The 12,593-nt window shown below is 34.8% G+C and overlaps 1 protein-coding gene across 1 annotated transcript in view; it reads left to right on the top strand.

Annotated features, from left to right (window-relative positions):
- Positions 1-705: 705 nt before the first annotated feature.
- Positions 706-12,593, top strand: part of LOC127162925 (trinucleotide repeat-containing gene 6A protein) — a 79,590-nt gene continuing 67,702 nt past the window's right edge. Inside the window, exon 1 of the mRNA XM_051105855.1 lies at positions 706-817. The gene's annotated coding sequence lies outside the window, so the exon portion shown is untranslated. The remainder of the gene's footprint in view (positions 818-12,593) is intronic.

Here is a 12,593-nt window from a genome sequence, read left to right as displayed (position 1 = left end):
ATTTTAATCATATTTGCTTAGTTGGTTTCATATAAAGGGCAAAAGGCACGTTAGGTTCAAAGCAAATTGATAAACAAAGATGGTGCTTCACATGCTGACAACAACAAACCAAATTGAGGTCATTGAATTATTATTTTATTATTGATTTTTTGATGCCTGAACTCTTTTTTCAGGTCAGGTGAAGATTATTGTGTTGACCCAAAAAATATTTCCTATAGAATTACAAAATTTGAAATGCAGAGAGACTAAAACCCCTGGTGAAAAAAACAGCATATGCTGGTAGGTATGTTTTGCTGGGTTATGCTGGTCCTTTGCTGGTTCATGCTGGTCCTTGACCAGCAACATGACCAGCAAAAACCAGCAAAGGACAGCTTAAACCAGCATCAAAACCTACCTAACCAGCATCCCAGCATCAAAACATACCTACCAGCATATGCGGTTTTTTTCACCAGGGACATTTTGGATTTCGACCACATGCTCATGAAAAATATAAATATTAATAATAAATAAAAATTCTGCATCAAATATTGTGTTAAATGAAACAAACATGATCACAAAAATCTATCAGTCGCTAATGAGCTGAAAAGAGAGCATTCCTTTGGTGAGTTGGCACAGTGTTAATGGTTGGCACCAGCAAATTACATGTCCAGTGTGTGTCCTCACAAGAGGGTTTGCCCCCTCATGCTGTTGCTTCCAGTTTCCTCCAGTCTCCCCCTGCCGCCATGTCTGGCACTGCTTTGGGTGTGCTGAGTGTGCTAGTCTGCTAAAACCTGCTGCCATACACTGCGCTCTGGGAGCCCTTTCTGCTGGATGCCAGGTAAGGGCAAACCTTCCACCTTTACACTTACGTACACTTTCAGACGGAAAGAAGGCTGAGAATGGAAATGGGCCCATTAGTCTTTTTCCATACAAGAGTATTATAAATACAGTTAGTGCGGATAATACGGTGTGAGATGCGAGAACACAGGGCGACTTTGCCCGTTTACCAAACTGTGCAATTTCTGTTTGTTCTTAAAGGTTGTCATGGGTTGGGCATTATGTGGTGAATCAAAGGCATATTTAATTTTTTGGCTTTGCAAGGTTCACTAATATAATTATTAATCAAAGATTCTGCTAAAAGAATAATAAGTACACAAGTTCAATAACATTCTAATGCAACCGTCACATAAAAGTGTGGCTAAGGTGTTATTGCTGCTAAATATTAAAGCTTTAGCTATATACACGTGCATCCAAAAGATCACACTGAAATTTTTAATGAATTTTTTGGTTCTGATTTCTCACTCGTCTGTTTTTACAGCCCTTTTAAGTCTTGTTTGGTCCTGTGTCCAGGCTCCATGCCAAGTCTGCCTCATTAAAATGAAGCATATGCAGATCTGTCTTGTTTAAGCTAATGGTGATGCTTATTTGTTGTGTCTGGTCTTCAGTAATTGGCGAATGTGTGAGTTTGTTTCTTAAGGTTTTCCATTACTCTTTTGTCAGGAAATCTCTGGTGAATATGTGTTTTTGTGTGTATTTTCAAGACAGTCTCATCCGAAGATTGAATGCTTTGAGGGGAGGTGTTGCTTCACTTACATTGCCTCATGTGTTTTCATTTGTCTTGTGATTGATTCATTCTGTTTTTGTGCCTCTACCAGTCAGATACCTGCATCTTGTCCCTCCATCAGCACCGTTACACGGACCAAAGTCGATTTGTATTGTGCATGACTATGCCAGAACATCCTCTGGCAAACATGGAGGTTCACAAGAGCTGGTGGCTCACATGACTCACAATACAGCAGCTTCTTTAATGAGTGTGTCTGGTCTGGCCATAGAGCTCTGCAGGGCTCTTCACTCACCTGGCACAGACACACAGATTCAGTGCCAGCAACGTTCTGGTAGCCTCCATATGCTTGGCCTGTCAGATGCTTAAAATATTCCACATACTGGCAATAACTCTGTCTTCATCACTTTTTCAGCTTAACCCTCACAAGAGCCAGGACATGACTTGGGATTGATTTAAAATTGCTAATTGTTACCCAAGAAAACAAGAAAATTGACTAAGGTAGATTTGCTGCACATATTATGAAATGGGAAAATTCAAAAATATTTAGCAAAGGAGAGTCTTAAAGGGATAGTTCCCCCAAAAATGAAATTCTGTCATTTTTATAATCACTTTCATGTTGCGCCACGCATACCGTGATTCAAAATTGATTTGGCGATAAAATAATTTAAAAGCATTTAAAGTTTTTGTCAGAGTCCTTGTTATTCTTAATTATGACATTAATTTTAATTTTTACACCTGACATATATATATTAGGGCTGGACGATATGCCCAAAATTTATATCATGATATATTTCTTAATTTCGGTCTATACAATATAATTCCGGTATCGATATGAACAAAATTTTAAAAAGCCTCAGTAAAACTGCCAAAAACACCCACAACAAAATTCTGAAAAATCAATTTGCCAAAGTCTATAAAACCTCCTCTTATAAAACTATATAATATTTAAGAAATAAAAACTTTACAAATAAATGAATGTTCACCTTTTATTTGTATTTAGCCTTCATACAAACGTGAAATGTAAAATCACTGTCAAATAAACATAAGCCTCTCAGACTCGCCGTATTAAAGGATTAGTTCACCTCCAGAACAAAAATTTAGAGATAATGTACTCACCCCCTTGTCATCTAAGATGTTCATGTCTTTCTCCCTCAGTCGTAAAGTAATTTTGTTTTTTGAGGAAAACATTTTAGGAATTATTTTCATATATATATAACAATTTATATACTTTCTAACCTCAAATGCTCATCTTGTCTAGCTCTGCGTGAACTCTGTGTAATCCGGGTCAATACAGTTAGGGTATGTATAAAAAAAAAAAAAAAAAAAAAAAAAACCCATCTCATTTTCTCCTCCAACTTCAAAATCGTCCTACACTGCTGCAGAAGTACCGACCCAATTTTACAGAGTGAACATGCAAAGAACATCAAACGCCCTTTAAAAAAAAAAAGGTAAAAGTGATGTAGGACAATTTTTAAGTTGAAGAAAACAAGATGGAGTTTTTCGACCCTAACTGTCATGAACCGGAATACACCGAGTTCATGCAGAGCTAGACAAGATGAGCATTTGAGGTTAAAAATTATATAAATTGTAAATGTTTTTAAAATAACCAATCGTTTTGCTATATAAGAACCTTCTTCCTCAGCTGGGATTGTTTAGAGCCCTTTGAAGCTGCATTTAAACTGCATTTTAGAAGTTCAAAGTCGTGGGCGCCATAGAACTCCACTAAATGGAGAAAACATAATTTCTTTATGACTGAAGAAAGAAAGACATGAACATCTTGGATGACAAAGGGGTGAGTAAATTATGTGTAAATTTTTGTTCTGGAAGTGAACTTCTCCTTAAGAAAATAAAACGGTACAGATAAATGAATGTTCACTGTTTATTTGTATTTAGCCTTCATACAAACAAGAAATGTGAAATCATTGTCAAATAAACATCAGCCTGTCAGACTCACCGTATTAATATTAATGTTTTTAAACTTTAAACTATAACATACGTGGATTATTCTTATAGATTGAAACAGAAGTGCTTCAGCCAGGATAAATAATATGAAAAGTGCTCAGTGTTGCTGCATTGAAAAAAAGTGTGAGCAACAACAAAAACACCTTGCTGGAAATGGGCTTATTGAACATGCAAATTCATTCTCTGCCAGCAGGAGGCACTTTTGGGGTGGTAGAAAGGGCAGTTTCCTCAGTAATGGCTGTAAACAAAGCAGAGCTGTGCTCATGAACGCTACTTTATCAGACACTTTTCTGAAGACAGTTGGTTCCCCTTCAAAGATGCATTCATATAAAACACCTACGCTAGAGGTCGACCGATGTATCAGTTTTGCCAGTTAATCGGCACCGATAGTTGATTGGTGGAACTATCAGTTATCGGCAAATGCTATGCTGCACTTTTGCCCGTTGTGTGACTAACATATTTTTATATTTTGATTAGATAACCACAAATGTTCTAGAATAGAAGCAGTTACGTTGTGAAAGTACACAATATCCATATGTATGCAATTTCAATACTGTGGCCTTTGTGTAGATATTTAAAGATGGCCATCTTTAGCTTGATTGTTGATGTAATGGTAACACTTTACAATTTGAGTCCATATGTAACATTAAGGTTGATAAAAGCTATAGAATAAAAGTATTGTTTCTTGTTAGAGTGTGTTAATTTCAGCAATTACCTATATATTTTAAACATTTTAGTTGCTTTTGTTAGCATGAATAATGAACAATGAACTAACTGTAATGATCAATATACAATTAATATTATTATTTTTATTCATTTACAAAGTGTGGTTCAGTAGGCTACTTTTTTAAAATAGTAGAGCACTATTTATTTTCCGTTCAGTATCCATTTTAAAAACTATCGGTCGATCGGTATCGGCCAGTGTGGTCCAACCTAGTTATCGGTATCGGTAAAATCCAATATTGGTCGACCTCTAACCTACGCTGCGTTTTGTGTTTATAAATCATATCACCATTATTAAAAAAAAAAAAAAAACTTAAATTGTGATGTATATTGATACTGAATTATTGCCCAGCCCTAATATATATCGGTTCGAAATACTGATTTATCAGTCGACTTGATCTATAGTAATCAGTATCGGCCCTGAAAAATACAGTACATGAAGATGACTTCTTTTATGTTCCACAGGATAAATAACAACTTACAGTTTTGGAATGACATATCATTTTTGGGTGAACTATCCCTTTAAGCAATATATACCAACTCATAGACTGGCGAATGTAGAGAATGATGCAGAGGACAGCCTCTTCTGCCTGATGTGTGTAAACACAGGACACACAAGATTTCTGAATTGTTTTTCACAAAATGAAATTTGATCTGCTTTACTGTGTTTACTATAGAAATAACATGGAAATTATGTGATCGATCAGATTCAGCTTGACTGGCGATGTGGTACTAAATTAGTGCTGGATGGCGGTATTGTCCTCTGTGCATTGGGTCATAACAGGCCACAAAGCACTAATGTGTGTGCGTTGCTTTAGTATTATTGGAGTTGCTGCTGCTGGCTGTTTCTCTGTCTGTATCTGTGGCTACAACAGTGGCTGCAGTGGTGAGAGGCACTGATCGCATCTCCCGTATGCCAGCACTGCTGCCTGGCCCCGCCTTTGACCAGTGCTGTGCACAGAATTTCAATGAGCTTTGTGAAGGAACGAGACGTTGTCTGCCTCACCGTGTGTGTCTGGTTGGTTTCATAGCTGGTTCTGATGTTGAGAGATTTGTGCAAGCTTAACGTTTCCACTAGTTCATTTTATTTTGCAAGGCAAACAGTGATGGAAAGTGATTGAAGGGACAGGCATCCCTTGGATGAATGTAACAAAACCTAATGAGAACATATCACCTTAAATGCAAAAGAAAGAATAAAGAAAGATTATGTTTAAGATTATGTTTTAAGTGTGTTCACAAAAGTCTCAGTCATAAATAAATAAACAAATAAAGTAATACATAAACTTGCATACGTACATGTTGATGTAGTAATGAAATTATGAAATTTGTATAATTATAAACCTAATTATAAAGTGGGGTAAGATTTTAAAAATATTTTTGAAAGAATACATGCTGCGTTTATTTGATTAAAATTACAGTAAAAAAAAAAAAGTAATATTGTGAAATATTTGTAGAATCGTAAAAGTTTATATATATATATATATATATATATTCTAATTCTAATTCTAATATTGTGTCATTTATTTTAACATAGTAATATTTTGAAATATTATTACAATTTTAAAAATAGTACTATTGTGAAATATTTTTAACAATATTTTAACAAAGTTAATTTTAAAGTTAATATATATTTTTAAATATATTCACAGTATTATTTCACAATATTACAGTAAAAGTGGTAATATTGAGAAATATTTACAAATTTTTGAAAGTTAATATATATTCTAATTCTAATATTCTGATGATCATAATATATTTTAAAATGTAATTTATTTACAACATTATTTCCCAGTATTACAGTAAAAATAGTAATATTTTGAAATATTTTAAGTCAATTTTAAAAGTTAATATATTCTAATTTTCTAATATTCTCATAGTAGTATAGTTTAAAATGTAATTTATTTACAACATTATTTCACAATATTACAATAAAAATAGTAATATTGTGAAATATTTGTACAATTTTTAAAGTTAATATATATTCTAATTCTAATATACTGATGGTAATATACTTTAAAATATAATTTATTCACAATATTATTTTACAATATTACAGTAATAATACTAATATTGTGAAATAGCTTTTACAATTGTAATATATATATTCTAATTATAATATTGTGAGGAATATATATTTTAAAATGTAAATTTTTTCACAAAATATTTCACAGTGTTACAGTAAAAATAGTAATATTGTGAAATATTTTTAGAGTTTTAAAAGTTAATATATATATTCTAATTCTAATATTCTGATGGTAATATATTTTAAAATATATTTTAATTTATTCACAATATAATTTTACTAAATATGTCACAATATTGCAGTTAAAAACAATATTGTGTTACAATAGTAGTAATAGTATTGTAATAGTATTGTGAAATGGTTTTTGCAATTTTAAAAGATAACAAATATTGTACTTTTAATATTAAAATTACATGGTAAAATACTTCATGATGTAATTTATGTTCAAGATGAACAACATTTATTTGAAATTGAAATCTTTTGCGACATTGTGAATGTCTTTACTGTCACTTTTGATCAATTTTATTCATCCTTACTGAATAACATACCAAATTTTAACTTGGGTTATAACTTAATTCAAGTATTGCAGTTATGAAAACCACTTTGAGAATGAAATTAGCAAAAACAAAAGTGTTTTTTTTTTTTCCGATATTATTTATAGGTATTTTATATTATTTACATTATATATATATATATACTTTTAATAATGTAATAATGTTAAATAACAATATTATTTGATTTTTTTTTTTTTTTGTTTATTTGTCACAACTTCTAATATGATTTGTATTATTTAAGTAAAGAAAAGTGCAAAACAGCATTACTAAAAAATTTTGTTGGATGTCCCTCGTTCGCAAACATTCACATAAAACAACAACATGACAACAAATATAAATATGTCAATATAGATTAAAAGTTTAAACGGACAGTGAAATGTTACTCCTATGGAAGCTGACTTTAAATCTCAGGCACGTCTTTTGACTGCATTTTGATGCCCATCGTTTGCTCTTTAGATACACCAGGTTGGGTCATAATGAGTGTTGGTGAAGAGCAAAGTGTCAGAGCTGTTAGCTGGGTGCATAAGTGTGAAAAAAGCATCTATGCACATTTACACAATGGGGGGTTTGTCATCCTCTCACCCTGAAGCAAACCGAGCTAGCACAGGGACGAGAGTGTCTGCTCGCAAGGTATCCAGTGCATGTGTGACGCAGTGTAAACCGCGTCTTGCAACAGCTCAGGAGTTGCAAACGGCCCTGCTGATTTAGCTGTTAACAAAGGCAAGCATTCAAATGAATTAGGCTCCGTTCCAAGAAGAGGTCGGGTGTTGGGGGGGGAGAGTTTGGCACAGCTGATAAATATTCATTGAAACTCGGAGGCATTTCTGCAGTGTTCTTACTCTCTCACGCCAGGGTTCTTTCTCTGTCCGCAGCTCTTTTCATTCGCCCTCTTTCATTTTGATTTGCATGCGTGATGCCACCTGCACCGAGAGGCTGAGAGAATCAAATAGGAACCAGAAGATGGTGCCCCCTGGTGTTCCCCAATTTCCTCTCTCCCTCTCACGGTCTCCCTATATTCCCCAGGTACTCCCAGCCTGGGGAATCTAGGTTTGTCACGTGACCGTCTCCTTCACGTGACTGCGTGGATTGCTGCTCGGCACCACATGTGCTGTCTGAATCTAAAAAAAGAGGAGAGAAAGACAAGATTTGAAACAATAAAGGGAAAAAACCTGCTACCTGTCCCCTATGACCTGTCATTAGGCAGTTTGTTTAAGTGTATGTGTCAGCATGTGCACGCGTGTGTCGCTGGAGCGGCGTCTGTGAACAGCCTGACTCTGATTATGTGCTGCAGACACTTGGGTAAGTTGCCTGACACTCGCATCCATTCATTCGTGCTTCTCCACAGTCAAGTCATTGTCATGCGTGGTGTGTATGCAGAGCCCCCCATGTAAATATTGTTATGCTGTCATTGAAATCGAAAGCGTGGCGCAGTAACAGCGGGTTTGCTGTTAGGCTCTGATGGCACACTCGATCGCAGACTCTTTTGAAATGGACAAAAAGCCCTTTTGTTTAACCTCGCAGGACTGTTTCTCTGCTGTTTGGGGTTATTACATGCTCTGGTCTTGTTCACTGCAACCTATATTATAAAGATAATTTGCTTAGTTATGTTACTTGTGCTGTATTTTACTGTATTGGATGTGTTGTCGGCTGAGGGACCACAGAAACAATAGGCTGGGGTCGAGAATGTGCCGTTGTTTGGAGGTTGTAATGCAAAGTGCAGAGTTTGAGAGTTATTAGACCTCATTATCTCTTATGGGAGGTGGGTGGAGAAGCATGTGCTCATTGGGTGATCATCCTCAGATTGAATTATACAGAGCTGTGTGAGTGTGCTTATGCTAAATGGCATCTATTCAGTCTTGTGGATGCGTTGTTGTGAATGATATTTATTTTTCCAGGAATTTTATAATCTGAGTTCATTTTACTTTTGACAGAGAAAACAAAAGGTACATTATCATTAAAAAGTTTGGTGGTGTTTAAATTTTTCAATGTTTTTTTTTTTTAAGGGATCTCTTATGCTCACCAAGGCTGCATTTATTTGATCAAAGATATGTTAAAAAGGGTAAAATCATGAAATATTATTGCAGTTTAAAATAACTATTTTGTATTGCAGTGTACTTTAAAATGTAATTTATTTCTGTGATGACAAAACTAAATTTTCAGCATCATTACTCCAGTCCTCAGTGTCACATGATGCTTTAGAAATCATTCTAATATGCTGACTTGCTGTTCAAGAAACATGTATTATTATATTTAATGTTGAAAACAGTTGTGCTTTGTAATATTGTTGTGGAAGCTCTAATACACTTTTTCAGGATTTGATTTATTTTTTCCCCAAATTCCATTTTGTTTTTAGTCAAATTCTTCATTAAACTTACACAATTTAACAGCAATTTATTAAAAGTAAAAAATTCATTAGTTTATTTATTTCTAGGGTCCTATGAAATTCTTTTTATAGTTTTATTTGTTTACTTCACAGTTTTATTTATTTATTTGGTTATTTTTTAAAGGTATATTTTTGGTGTTTTAGCTTTTATTATGATAGGACAGTATCCACAAGTTTCCTACGCCCCATGAGGCCTTGCGTGAAAAGTGGGAGCGTTTACCAGTTTGAAATAAACAAGTGGGACGTGACACTCATTCATTTAACAGCTGACGGTAGTGATGGGCAAATGAAGCCTTGTGAAGCACTGAAACTTTCCACTGACTGTTTCAGGAAAAGATTCAAAGCTTCGAGTGTTCTGTCTCTGTAATTTGCCCATTAAACTGTGCCATTCAATTCCAGTACAAATATCAATATGATGTAATGTAATATTTTGAATAATGTACACATTTATGAATTGCATACAGCAAATATTTAATTTGTATTTTTCATATTACTTGGTATTTAAAAATGTAATTAAATAAGTCCAAATTAAAATGTAGTAAAATCTGAGGCTTCAAATATTCCAACACAAAGTGAATTGCGCAGATGACTGGACAGAAAGTAAGGCTTCGTTAGTCACCAGTTTCGTGATTTCTACTTTAACAACACAAACCTTGAATCGAGGTTTCATCCAAGTTACACCCCTTAACACAAGTTCTGATGCCTCGGTTCAAATGTCACATCACTAGTTGACAGTCAGAGGCGGGAACACAACTTCGAACAGCACATGTTGTCCCCAAGCACTGTAATAACATCTCTCATAAAGGTTTGCAACTTTACAAGTAAACAGTGATCAGAAAAACACTTAGCCTCTTCGCTAATTAGCACACAAAATACCATGGGTATACTACTACTGCCGTCTCACCGGAAGTTGTACCCACATTCTTGTTTACAGTAGCTCCTTTAGGAAACGGGTGGATAGAGATGACAGGAAATGAAGTGGAGAGGAGGGGTGGTGGACTTTGCACTGTGGGCGTCCCAGGTTATCGATGCTATATTATCATCATGCTCCCCACAAGGCAAATTCAAGTTTTATTTTTACAAAATTCAGTTTTTTTGGATTCCCTTTTAATGATTTCATTAAATTATAATAATCAAAAGAATCTCTAATTGATTGTTTTTATAAAAATTAATTTATTGTTATTTCATTTCTTTCTTTTTTTTTTTTTGTAAAAACGTTCTGGTAAATATTCCTTAAAAATAATAATAAAAAAAGTTTCAATAAAAAGTTTATTAGTAGTTGTACTATCATCACATTAATTTTTTTTTTTTTGTCACCCTTTCTTCAAGTTAAAACTAACTTTTATTTTGATGAGAGGCTGTAAAGACCTTTAAGTTTCTTTTTGTAGGCCTATATGCTATGATAGTTTTTCTCAAAAGAAACAGTAAAATGCTCATGAAATGACTCTCAGTGTAGTTGGACAGTTCATGTGTTCATGTGCTCATATTTTGATATGACCGAGGCTGAAAACGCAGCGAGCGTCACGCGCACTTCATCGTGTGTAGTAAACGAAACCGCACGTCTGTGCCATTCATTCACACAGAGACATGCAGAAAATACAGGATTCAAATTTAAATAGTATTTTTGCGACTTAATATTCACTGACACTAGTCCATCGTGTTTTGATTTAAGTGTACAGACGTACTTTTGATTTATTCATCCAAAATTTGGCAAATTCCGTGACATTCCGCGTTATATCCGCAATTCAGTCTGCGCTTTCCTCATCACGAAAATCATAGGGCCCTAAAAACATACATGTACACAGTTGTGAACTCAAAAAACAAAAATGGCAAGTTACGATAATAGTAATGATAATAACAATAATAATTTAAGTGAATTGCCAAACAAGCCCTAATTGGACTGCCGAACACAGGCGTCTGTTTCAAGTAAAGCATTAGGACGGCAAGTTTAATTCCCTGATGATCTAACCAGCAGCACTGAGAGAGCAAAACATCTCTAGCACTGAAGGTGTGTGTGTGTATGCGTATGTGTGTTTTGGCCTTCGTGCTCTGCTCTGATTGTTGTTGACAGTCAGTCAGACTGTTTAGTCTGTTTCAGCAAAAGCTCCGGCTGAGGAGCAGCCGCTTCCCTGTTGGGCATTACTGACTCAGGAAGGAAAAAATTTGCTCTTTTATGCGTCATCCAAGTATTGAATGTCATGCAGAGCTGCCCAGGGTTTTGTGTTGCAAAGTTATGTAACTGAGTTCCAGTTGATATGCAGACTTTCTTTTTTCCCCTGTTGTTTAATTGCTTCAGTGTGGACAATCATGCAGAGGATTTGTTGCAAAGTATCAAACAAAGCTGCTCATTGTATGGGAAATATCTTTCTCTCTCGCTGTGAAGGGTGCTGAGGTGAAACTCACTGTGGTATTTGAGGTCAGTGACAAAGAAGGAAAACAAACAGCACTGTGCATTTCTTAATCAACTACTGAGTAATCAACTACTGAGAACAAACTAGCAACCACATGCTGAAAAATACTGAGAAAAACTTTAGCAACTGAACAGCACTGCACTATAAACTACTGAGAACATGTTGACATTCGCTTAGCACCAGGGTAAAAAACACTAAGAATGCCGTAGCAACTGCATAGCAACAGACTACAAACACAGAGCTCCCTGATTGGTGGAATTTTTCTGTACAGCATCATGGATAATGTAGTTTTTCACCACTAATTAATAAATAAGTTGAATAAATGCAAACAGCCCCGGAGTTCACAGCAGGCTTTATTAGTTATTGTAAAAAAAATGATCTATGGACAAAATCAATGAAGTTTGACTGTTGCAACATGGAACATGACTGTTGCACTCTAAACAACAAGACGAAGGCGTTAGCTAACACGATATTAAAAAGTTACACGACTAACCGTTGCTTTGTCTCACACACGCAAAGAAAGATATGGAGTGTTCTATACCATTCAGAATCACCGCGCTACATGCAAACGATATTCTTTGCTGTATTTTTCTGTCAAAATAACAGAGTTCCTTTGGAATTCTTTAGCTTTTAAAAACTGCCGGTTTCTTAGGCGGAACTAATGCACAAATGGCAATCTCATTGGCTGGCGCTCACCTATTATCGTTTCTGTTCTGATTTCAGCAAATCAGTTTGAGCAAATGCAGACAACGTGATTAATATTCATGAACCCAGCAGCTCCTTTTATATTGTTATTAGTAGTAGAATTAGTAGTTCTTTGTTTTCTTATCAGTATCATTTTTAGTCCCCCCCCTTGTTTATAAAAACACTAAATTACAAACAATATCTTAAGCAATTATGCTTCACGGATGGATGCTAAGTGTACTTTCAGAAATGTAAAAAAAATGTGCCATTAAGCTTTTTATATACTTTATGACGTAACTCAGTTACTATT

The sequence above is a fragment of the Labeo rohita genome, chromosome 3, assembly GCF_022985175.1.
Source record: "Labeo rohita strain BAU-BD-2019 chromosome 3, IGBB_LRoh.1.0, whole genome shotgun sequence".
NCBI classification, from domain to species: Eukaryota; Metazoa; Chordata; class Actinopteri; order Cypriniformes; family Cyprinidae; genus Labeo; species Labeo rohita.
Note: the sequence above shows the minus strand (reverse complement) of the source record. Positions and strands in the feature narration are given on the sequence as shown.